General features: G+C 39.6%; 1 protein-coding gene across 2 annotated transcripts in view; it reads left to right on the forward strand.

Moving 5' to 3' along the window:
- Window positions 1-6,058: 6,058 nt before the first annotated feature.
- Window positions 6,059-12,005, forward strand: part of ghra (growth hormone receptor a) — a 31,454-nt gene continuing 25,507 nt past the window's right edge. Inside the window, exon 1 of one of the 2 annotated variants that reach the window (XM_011478846.4) lies at window positions 6,059-6,425. The gene's annotated coding sequence lies outside the window, so the exon portion shown is untranslated. 2 annotated transcript variants of the gene reach the window in all.

Below are 12,005 nucleotides of genomic sequence, written 5' to 3' on the forward strand. Positions count from 1 at the left end.
TGTCCATCTAAGGCTTGGACGTAAATGCTTAATAAATTATGATTCTTTTCCACTTTATGACATCCTCTTGAAGAAAACACATGTAGTGGTTGGAATACAACAGCTTGATAAAGATTGAACAGCTGTGCTGCACTTTGGTGTGTTTAATCAAAGTGTCCAATGAGAGCAGAATAAACATTTAGCAAAACTTAGATAGAAAAAAGACTCAGCCTGCATTTGTAAAAAAAAATAGATTTAACAAAGAGTTTAATGCAATCAAAATTAATCAGATTTTAGAAGACATACAAAATATATTAATTGGTTGAAAGGGGGTGGGAGGAAACAAACTAATATAATCTCATAATCTCACTCCTACTGTGTTTATTTAATTTTTTTTTTTTTTTACACAGTTATTACTTACTACCTATGTTAATTCCTTTCAATGTTTTTGTCCAGACGAAAGACAAAAACTCCTTGGGTTTTGATTCCAGCTTTGACTGGTGTTAATCATTCAGTTATTTCTGTTAATATGCAAAACAAAAAAAACTATGCTGCTGTTTTAAACTTTGCTCACTAAATTAAATAATCTCTTTGGAAATTGGATTTCAGTTTGCTTCTGTGGAAGCACAAAAAGCATCGCTCCTTGTGCATCTCACTCTCTGCAGCAGCTGTTGCTGCTTTTGTAACTATTATATTCTTTACTGATTAGGACTCATTCATGCTTTTTGTTTGTGTAACAAGTTGGAGAATTGGATCAGATAAAATATGAGAAGAAAGTAGTTGTTATTAATCTGATGAGTCGGTCTCCAAGCACAGCACGCCGTTTTTCTTTTCACACCTCTGTCTCCACGCTGCTTCTTCGTTGCTCTCCTTTCACTAAAGTTAAATCCCTGATTTGTATTCCGTGATAACAGACAGGATGAGAGAAGGTTTGGGTGGACAAAAACACCTTCATTTGCATGATGCATTCACTGATTAAGCTAAGCGTCCCTCCTAATTGTGTTGTTTTGCACATGGTGGGGCTTTCACGCTGATACTCTGTAAATCCTGTTCACTCCATGCAATCTTACTAATTCACTTCAATTTCCTCTCCACTTCACTTTGTCTGTGCTCTAACCTCCTGCTGTCCTACATATGGCAGATTAGGGATAAGTGTTTAAATGTATGTGAATCCCTTTGAGCTTATCGGCACATCTCTGATGAAATGGACTTAAAGACACTGTGGGCTGTTGTTTATTAGCTCGCATTTCCCTGATCCAGATATATTGAGGGGCCTTGTTCTCTATTTAAAATCCTGGAACACATTGTATTGATGGAGATTTAAAGGATTCCCTCGCAGCATAAATCAATTCATTCAAAGGTTAAAGGTCAGGTCTAAGTGTTGTGGTCATCGTCTCTTTTTTTCTTCAAATCAAAAAGGCGAGAAAAGGCCCAAGTCCGTTTGAAATGTCAATTTGAAACGACGCTAAACACATTACAGGTGAGCTGGAGGGGTTGATGCAAAGGGCAGACCTTTGTTATGTGGAAAAAAGAAAAGATTGGACGAGGACAAATTGAAAAAAACAATTATGGCAAATAGGGCTGTGACTTCTCCCGCCTTAAGCATAACCGCTAGGCGGTTTATAACCAAATCATATTTGATAACTCATCTGCAGGTGTACATGCTCATGTATTTTAAATAAAGTAACAGAGTAATGGCATGAGTATGACATACTGTACTCTTGTTTTAGTCTAATCTCTGTTTCTTAAAGATGCCTTCGGCGGTGGGCTTGTTACACTGATAAGAACTGAGAAGGTAAATATGACCGAGTTCAACAGGAATGGCTTCAGCCAATGAAAGATAAGGCTGAGAAATCATAAAAAACTTTGCCACACATGTTCTGCTATTGTTTGTTTTCTGCATAGATCTGGTTTCTACAATATATTGACACTTAAACAACAATATATGTCGCTTTTCTTCACTTCTGTCATCTCCGCAGCTTCTGTAAGCTGTTTCTATGAAAACATGAGTACGACGTGTGTGGAATTCCTCTTTTGTAATCTGACTTGGAATTAGTTCCATGTGCAGCTATTCAGAATATTTGTTAATGATCAATTAAGAAAGTAAAATTCACATTAATAAGTATTTTATTCTTTGAGGATCCAGTAAAAATATGACAAATAATGATGCAAAGACATTAATTTCCACCTATGGTTTCTGTTTATGTTTGAACTAGTCACTGCCTGGCAACTAGTTTGATAAGGAAAACCAAATCTTGGTAAAATTAGGATTCTGCTTTTACTGATCCCATTTGCTGCCTGTCACTCAAAAATTATTTAAAAAAAGATAGTTCTTTATTGCATATTGAATATGAGGAGTCAAGGCTTACTGACTGACTGTTTATGTTGATACCATCACACTTAATATGTCCCTGAAATGCCCCCGTTTAGCTATAGTTCAAAGGCCCGTTCACAGATCACAGGGGGTTGATTGCGCGCCATCTTTGGCATGTCTTATAAACTGTTTGTACCCAGGCAGGGCAAACACACATGCGGGTACATTAGGGGGTTGTGTTCCATTGGCTGTATTTTCTGTCATGTCTCGTCACAGCTCCGCTGGATTTCCACAGCCAAGACAAGTTGGACACAAGCGCTTGAATACAAGTCTTTGCTCTAATTTATCACTCTATCGGATCATGGTCAGGACTGGTTGAAGGCCAATCACGTTGTTTCACACCAAACTCACTTGTCCATGTCTTCATGAACTTTCTGTATGTGCTGGGGTGGAGTGACGTTGGAACAGGTGAAGGTCATCCCAAACTGTGCCCTCAAAGATACAAGAATGGAATTTTCTTAATGAATCGTTTCATCTCTAAAGCTCAAACTCAGCTCCTAAAAACAACCCCACACCTTAATACCCACTCCACAAGCTTTACTCTTTGCACAGTGCAGTCAGAAAAGCACTGTTCTCTTAACCGACCTTACTGAGATTACCAGATTTAGAAGTGTGAACCATGTCACTCTAGAGAACGTGTCTCCACTGCTCCAAAGCCCCATGGTGGTGTGTTTCATGTCATTTTATCCAATGCCTTGCATTGCACTGACTGATGTATGGAAGCTCGAATGCAGCTGCTTGGTCATGGACACCCATGTGCTGAAGCTGTTCTTAAGATAAGCTGAAAAAGTTTGAAGGTCTGTGGTGCTTGACTCTGCAAAAAGTTGTTGAGTTCTGTGCTGTACGTGCAATGGCATTTGCCACAAATTGGGACATGGAGTTAAGACCCCAAGTTGAGACTGAACCTCGAGGATTTCAGACTTGACTTGAGACTTGAGGTCTAGGACTTGTGAACAATCTTCATTAGTTTATTCTTTTTTCATCTGTGGAACATCACCGTCAACTCTAAAAACGAAAGCTTTCCTTATAAAGCTTTTGCTTTAGGAATCCAGAAATTTTACCTGTTTGTTGTCCTGTCTTCCTAAGCTGTTAAAAAGTAGTTTAATGACAATTTGTGACGATAAAATATTCATTTTAATTAAAAGTTTTACGACTATAGACTTTACTTGAAATTACAGCCTAAGACTGCAGACTTGAATTGGACATGTATTGGACTGGTAAAACAAGACTTGAGAGGACCCTCTAACCCTGTTGTGTCAATTTAAGCTTCCTACTTTTGACCAAATTCCCTTTACTTGTTTACAACACTACTGACAATTCCATTCAGTTTCTTTTTGAAGTGCCAGCTCACAACTGAAAACGCCTCAAAGTGCAATTCAACCTGCAGAACATTTTACGACCGGCAAATCTGTTCGGAAGATATCTTATCACGATTTCTTGCCGGAATTTTCTGAGCTCTTGAGAGGAGCTCATTCTTTCACAAGAATCCAACAAACTGAATGTTTGTTGAACAGTCTGTGTGATTTTACAGACCTGTGAAAGGGATTGGAACACCTAAATCATTGATGAGCGAATACTTTTCACGGACATGTGTGATAGAAGAATCGGTGTGACGTCATGTGATGTAATGTGAAACTTCACTTCTGAAAGTGTAGTCGGAATAAAAATGAGTTCTAAAACCACCGGAAGTATTTAAAGTCAAGATAACTTTGATAGGTAAGGTATTGACCAGCACCACAGCATCCTGAACCAACATCCCATGTGAACACAGTGGAAAGAAATGCAGCTCCAGTCTTCCAGAGCATTCACAAAGGCTTTAGTGTGGTCCACAGGCATAGCTCAGCTATCACATATCAGCATATGCCAGGAAGTCAATAACAAATAAGCCCCTTGGAGGATTGGAGCTGCTTGTCTCTAAAGTTTCTTACACATTTTTGCTTTTTTTTCCATCTAAAAGTTATGCCATTGAGCGAAAATAAATAGATGGTATAACCCTGAACACTGTTTGAATGTTGTATCAGATGGGCGTCTTCTTGAATGTTAATGGGCACACTGTTGCAGCTGGATGAATTAGAAAAGGCGAAACGTTACTTACGAAGTTTGTTAAGGCAAACAGGAGAGCGCTTTTCCCGATTAAATATCAACATCTGTGCTGTAGGAAACAAAAATCCACTAATCGCCCCCAGTTTTTCTCTGTCTTTAAATTACCCTGTTTTTCTTGTATTTTTAGTTTTTTTCACTTCGTTCAGTCAGTTTTCTTGACCTTCATTATGAACATATATGCAAGGCTAAGTGCCATTAGACATGTTTGAAATATCCGAGGCCGAGCAACTCAATTGGTATAACAAATGACATCAGATCTCATGGAGCCGGGGTACTCTAAATGAGTGCAGGATACACATATGATAGACTACCTCAGGCCCTGCAGTCTTAATAAAAACATTGATTTTTTTGTTCACATTGATGGATGTTTTGGCTTAAATTGATTGACTGCAAAGTCGAATATGGACTAAATAAACAATGGCTTATGCACAGAGGTTGTGCTGAAAAGGTGCAGCAAACAGCATGGCAGCATAAATGTGTATGTGTATGTGTGTGTGTGTGTGGTGGGGGGTATGTGTGCTTTGTTCACGTGTTTGGGAGGTATGTCTATCTGAACTGAAGGCTTTTGGGTCAGGGGTAATGCTGCAACTGTGGTCATGCCTCTCATGCTGTCACACCTGGACCCTCCACGTGAGGCCACACAGGCTGCAGCATTCTGAAGGGAAAACTCCTAAACTCTCAGTGCATTTAATCTACAGGAGGAAAGAAAGCTTTGGTTATTCAGAGAGATTTCTATGGTGTTTGATCGACTGAGGTTGAGTTCATTTGAGCAAAAACTGAAACAGATTTTTATTCCTTTGAGGGCAATAAAAGTTTGGAATAGTCTGGAGTTTGAACAAAAACAATGTAAAAATGTTAAAAACAGTTCCAAGCGTAAGGTATATGCAAGAATATTTGATGAAGACTACAGTAGTATGTATAAAGACAATTATGAGGACCAAGGCTGTTATGATTGTTACATTGTAACAATTTATCATATTATTTTGTATTTTGTATTATTTCATAGACATCTTAGTAGTATAACTATAGAGCTTTTATTAAGGGGCTGACCTAAGTTTCTCCTTGCTCCCTTATAACATATTTTATAGTGTTATTACCATTTTATGGGTTTGTATACTATTGATCCTGTTTTAAGTATTAGCATATCTCAAATCTCAAAAATAAACTTGTAGATATAAGGACACAAATAAAAAACTTCCATTTGTCAATGATTGCGCTGCAAAAACAGAATCTTAAGAAGGCAAAAGACATTGTTTTGTTGAAAAAGAGTCTTATTTTCTGTCTTGTAAGAAAAATCATCTTAGTTTTTCTGTTTGAGAAAACATGTCTGACTGCCTTTTATTTTCCTCAAAACAAGAAATCTTGGTAAAATCAAATTTGTTACCCCATTTGGAGATTTTCTTTTTTGCTTACTTGATGAAAATTTGGAAAAGTGGCAAGAATTTGGATTTTTATTTGTGTGTTAACTTAAAAAATATTCTTTTATTAGTTTTTGTTTTGTCAAGACCCACTAAAGTGTCTATTTTAGTGTGAAAGTTGAAGTTTCTCCTGGCAGCTTGCAGCAGCAGCAGGGGGGATTTTATTTTGGAGTTTTGGCCCCCCACTCCCTCGCCGGCTGTCCCCCTGCGTGCTCCTCTCGGACTCGGAGCAGACCCGGATTGTCGGCGGATGAGGGCGCTTCACCGCCGCCACAAAAGAAAAGCAGGTTCTTCCTCTGCCTCGTCGAACGTGTGTCTCTTTAAACAAGGCGAAGCGATGAGCGGATAAGAAGCCCCAGAGTCCTGATCGGGAACGCACACGCATCTCCGGGAGACTTTGGGATGTGAAAGGTTCGAGCGCTGAGCTCCTGTTCGGGCCGAGCAGCCTGAGCGAAGCCGCGGAACCGCCGGGGGCTGGCGCTGGACCAGTGGATGACCAACTTCTGAAAAAGTCCCCCTGCACTCCTCAACGGCTCCAGACTTTTAAAGCGGTAAGTTTTTGCGTGTTTTCCAAAAGTTTGGTGCGTCTTTTTCATCTAAGCGCAAGCGATCGTGTCGAAACTTATGGTAAAAATGCTGCGCTTTTTCCCCCCAGCCCACACATCCATACTGCTCACTCACTGCAGAGTTTTCATGCTCTCCTCGCTCCAAACATGGCATATTTTCTCTGAAAAATCTGTATTTTCCTCCTAAGAAACAGATTTTAATCTGAATTCAGTGGATTATGGGGTTTTTTCAGCAGATCTTTGTGCGTAAACATTCTACCGCACATATTATGATAATGTAAGAGTAAAAACATGAAAATGAAGAGATGCTTCAATAGCAGCAGGATCATCCCTTCCAACTTTGTTTTAATCTTCCTATTTGAAGAAAAATAAAGGTTGCATGTCAACTTTAGAACTATCAAATTGATTTTCAACACATTCAATGCGCATCTTATAGAGTCAAACTTGAACACTTCAAGAACAGATTAATATTATATAAAAATAATTACTCTGAAACATTTGGGTTGAAGTGTTTTCTTATTGGAAAATATGTAAAAGTTTGGACTTTTTAGTCATTTTTTACAGTTTTATACAAAACAGATTTGATTACTGCAGAGAAAAGTAAAAGAAAAACACATCGTAATAGTTTTGCAGCACTATTAACGTGGTAAGTAGATGTTTCTTTTTTTTTTAAATGAATAGTGTTGTGTTTTTGGAGATCCATCAGTGTTTCTGCTTGTGAACACTCCACCAAAATCATCTGTTCTGTGTTGTGTGAAAGCTCAACAGCTCTCTGTAACCCAATAGGTTTTACAAACAAACACAGTCAGGTTGTCAGGATGTGTGCAGCTCCGGAGCAAGAGAAATGAAATAGATTTTCAGTCCAAAAGAAAAAGTGGGTGGATTGGATTTTTCTTTAGGAGCTTTAAAATCATTTAAACACGTAACAGTTTAAATCCAGATGACTTCATTTTACTTTCATCCTAGAGGATGGAAGTAAAAAAAAACTTTTTTGCTTGAAAAAGTGTTTCTTTCAGGTTTGAATTATTAAAAAGTCTTGTATTTAGAGTTTTAAAAAAACTTTTCCTTTGAGCATCACTTACAGACGGCATTTCTGTGTCACAGCTCAGGCTGCTGCAAACCCACCAGGTTCCAGATTGGCTGCTTCTCCCGTTTTTTCTGGACTTACACTTCTGCTTTAACCACAGTTCTTTGCATTGGACTCTGTGCATGTGTGTATATGCAGCAGTTTGCATGCAGTGTTTCCCTCTCCAGGCTTACACACACACACAGACAGGAGCAGTGTTTGCAGATGTGTGACCTGATCCACTTCCAGCAGAGTCTCCTCTTATGCCAGTGTGCTGACTCGGAGTTTTCCACACTCTCTTATGAAATAAGAGGAGACATTAGAGCCATTCAGTAGCCATATCTGCATGCCAAGGAGCACGCACAAACACACGTGTGCAATACATGCGTGCCTGCGGGCAGCCGCCAAAGCTCATATTCACGCATGCAGCAAAGACATGCAGCGGTCCTGATAGAGGCAGCTGCGAAGTCAAGACTCCTGGATGAGTGGTTCAGTCAGCGAGTCCTCAACCTCAACAGCATCTGATTGAACATAAAGACTCATTCTAAAGTAGTCCATTTACTCCAAGACATAGACTGTCAGGAAAGGGGAAAAGTCGAAGCCATTGCATCTATTTATACGATTCTTGCGTAATAACGGAGGTTGGCTGCAGCTCAGGAGGGAGAGCGTTCGTCTGCCAATCAGAGAGTTGGTGGTCATACGCCCGGCCAAACAAGGGTTCATGTCCAAGGGTTTTTGGGCAACTCACTAAACCCACACTGCCTCCATTCACTGCTATGTTTTCACATCTTAAAATCCCTTTCCAATCATCTTTTGATTTAGTGTGGCCACCCCACCCTTGCCCTCCTCATTGCTTAGAGCTCAGAGGAGGGAGCTTGTGATCCACATGTGGATTTTCTACGTCACCAATTAGCTCTTTGTCAAAAAGGCATTTTTTTCATCTGCTCCTGATTCACATTGATTTGAATAAAAACACCCAAATGCAGTTTTGAGCCTAATGTTCTGCAGTGCCTTTATACTAAACAAGGTTTAGTTGGTTTGCATTGACCACAGCACACGCGTTTACAATGTTCAAATTCTTACAATAAGAAACTCCCATACTCTTGCCTCACAGCGAGAAGGCTGTGATTCAAATGCCGGCTGGGACCTTTCTGTGCAGAGTTTTCATACATGCATGTGTGGGTTTTTTGGGGGGGACTCCGGTTTCCTCCCACAGTCCAAAGACATGCATCATAGGTTAATGGACTGGCGACCTGTCCCGGGTGTACCCCGCCTTTGTCCAACAGTAGCTGGGTTGGCTCCAGCAACCCCATGACCTCGAAGGGGGTTCAGTGGGTTCAGGAAATAGATGGATGGATGGAAGAAACTCCCATAATATTCAAAACAATATTATTAACACTCAAATAGGGCTGCACGATATGAGGAAAACTTGCGATATGCGATATTAGTGATCAATATTGCGATAACGATAAATTTGCGGTAAATAAACAAATAGAAAAATAAACAAAAACATCATTCCCATTTCATTGCAACAGTTTAAAAATGATACTCCAAATGACCCTCATCGACATGGGGGACAAACGTCAGGGTGGCTAACCCTGGTCCTCAAGAGCCTCAACCCTGTCTGTTTTCCAATTCTCCCTAGACTGCTCGATAATGATAACCAAAATCAGGTGTGTTCAGTCAATCAGGATGTGAAATCACTTGAGTCAGCCAATCAACAGCAAGCTGGTTAAGGAGAGCTGGAAAACAGGCAGGGTTGAGGCTCTTCAGGACCAGGGTTAACATAATAGGCCTCCATCTGATTGGTCAACAATGGGAAGGCGTCCATCTGATTGGTCAAAGCATAAAAGGATTTATTTGATTCGTTAAATGCTTCAAGCTGCTAGAAGATTGTTTTAACACATTTTGGGTTTGCGATTTATTGCGATATTCGCCGTCTTTTGCGATATGGATATTGCAGAGCTGGATATTGCGATAACGATAAATTTGCGGTATATTGTGCAGGCCTACACTCAAATTAACCCAGTAAGCATACCTCTCACTAAATTATGATTTCACATTTTTACTGAGAAAGTATTTAAGATTCACATTAGCTATCAGTTATTCAAGTTATTCAAGAGATGCAGACATGCTGCCGAGGCTGAGTCTGACTGACGTCATAAAATGGCCGGCACCCACACGAAGCGAAAGCCGGTGCCACAAAGATCAAGTCGTTTCACTTCCGGGTTGGAAAAGAACTCAAAAAGGTAATTAATTTTTAAAAATTAAAAAATCATTCTTGTGTGCCAAAGGTAGTAATACATTATCATACACATGGATTGTAGTTTGAAAATCACAACTACAAGCTTTTTCAAACTGCATTTTTGGGTCTGCTCCTGATTCACAAGGATTTGAATAAAGAAATATTGAGAAATGCAATTTTAATTTTTCTTTATATATGTCCTTCATCATCAGAAAAATGCTACAAGAACATGTTAAAAATACCAAAATCCCGACTTTCGTGATTGGAGTAGGTCTTAAACTATATTGTGAAAGCCTTCTTGCACTAAAAACATGAAACTTGAATAAAGTTAAACTCAAACAAAAATTTCACTCTCCTGTCTTCATCTGAAGCCTCTCTTCCGTCAGCCTATCCACCCCAATGGGTTGACTTGATGGTGCTGATCTCTCTGCAGTTCTGCTTTGATCTAAACCAGAAAACTATGTCTCTTGCATCTTAGTGACCAGATCACTCAGCAGAAAAAAACTGTAGCGATTTAAAGAAATCATCATTTTTATAGTGTAATAGATCAAACCCTACAGGTTGAGCCATAAAAACCTTTGAATGTTTTCTAAAATTTGATAGATTTGAATCCTTCCCTAGCTTAAAACATGGCACATTTATGCGTTTTAAAGATATTTTTTTTACGTCCTGTTTTCTGTTATGTCAAATTTAGTGGTTTTCTCACAATTTAAATTGTCTTTTAATCCTATGTAGCATTTTTCTCCCAAATAAAACAAAATAAAACATTGATTTCTCAATCTTAGAGGATGTTTCAGAGGGACCTGGCTGAAAACTAGATGGCGCCTGACATCACCGGCCAGAAGCGGAAATTATGCAACTTACATCAACCCTAATACAAACCATAACCCAAAGTGCTCAGAATTGTAGAAAAAAACTTTTATTAAAGCTTTGAAACTGGAAAAACTGTATATGTTAGGATCGCCAGTTGAAATAAAGTTTTTCTGGGTGATATGGTGTGACTCCGGTTCTGGTTGACGACTCCTGGTTCTGGACACTGATGCCTGTAGCCCTCTTGGGATTTTTTTTTTAACCAAATTTTCTCTCTTTAGTTTTTGTGTGTGCATGTTTTTGTTTTTTTTTTAAAAAGTGGAAACGCAAAAACCCCAAAACATCAAATCTAAAGTAAGAGTCTTCATTTAGTAGTGGAAAACCGTGGTAAATGTGGAATCAGGGACTTCCAGCTAACATCCCTCACAGTCTTTATGTTCCTACATTTTTTTGTGGACCCTTAAACTAAACGTGGACTTGCATTGTGGCTTTGGGCACATCTGTGTGTGCACATGTTGCCTCTGCAGTAGCTGCAACTGTGTTGGATGACCTCTCACTCTCTAACCTTTTCTATTTCTTCTCCTCTTGCCAACCTTTCCCCTTTAATCCCCGCTCCCTCCCCCTCATTGTCAGCTTCCTCCCAAACACACAGGATTACGGTAATAGATATTTAAGAAAACATGGGAGAGGCATGTTGCTGGCATTGAGGTGCCAAGTCAACATGTGAATGTGTGCTGCATGCATGCATGCGTGCGCTGTAGGCCAGAGGTAGAGGCAGGGAGGAGGGGTTACCACACATTTCTGCCAAAGACCCCGAGAGGCCTGAGCTGAGACTCCCTCTATTCTGATTGGGGACTTGGCGCTCCTTCCTGTGATTCTCAGAAAACCGTCATTGGTCAAGAGAGGAGGAGAAATGGGGGACAAATGTGCACAAAATCGAGATGACATTCCAGGATTAAAACGAGGCCAAGGTAGAGAGAAAGGAGCTGCTTTGTCCTCCTTCGCTTTGGTTTCCCAACTGATGGAAAAAAATGTTCTAATCACTGTGATTGCATTGCCTGAGCCCGAGGAGAAAATTGATTTATTACAGGTTTTGAGGCTAAAGACTGAGAGACAGCGAAAGGGGTTGATGAGATCCGAAGACGATGGGGAGCTGACAGCTAGAGAATAGAGCTTTTGTGAGTGATCTGCTTCATAGCTTTAACCACAATTGCCTGCATTGTACGACCTGGACTTGAATGACATCTGGGCACATATTTATGTCATAGGCCAAACGTTTCAATCGTGTTTCGTCTCTATAACTCTTTCTTCCAAAAAAGACATTCTTTTGTTTTTGTGCATTTTCTGGATTATTGTGTTCTTGGTTTGTTATAAAGTTCAAGTAAATAGACATCTTGAACACAATAGATAGAAAATTAGCAAGATTAGGAATTCCGGTAAGATA

Source organism: Oryzias latipes, chromosome 9 (assembly GCF_053564925.1).
Source record: "Oryzias latipes strain Hd-rR chromosome 9, Olatipes_Hd-rR_3.1".
NCBI lineage: Eukaryota > Metazoa > Chordata > Actinopteri > Beloniformes > Adrianichthyidae > Oryzias > Oryzias latipes.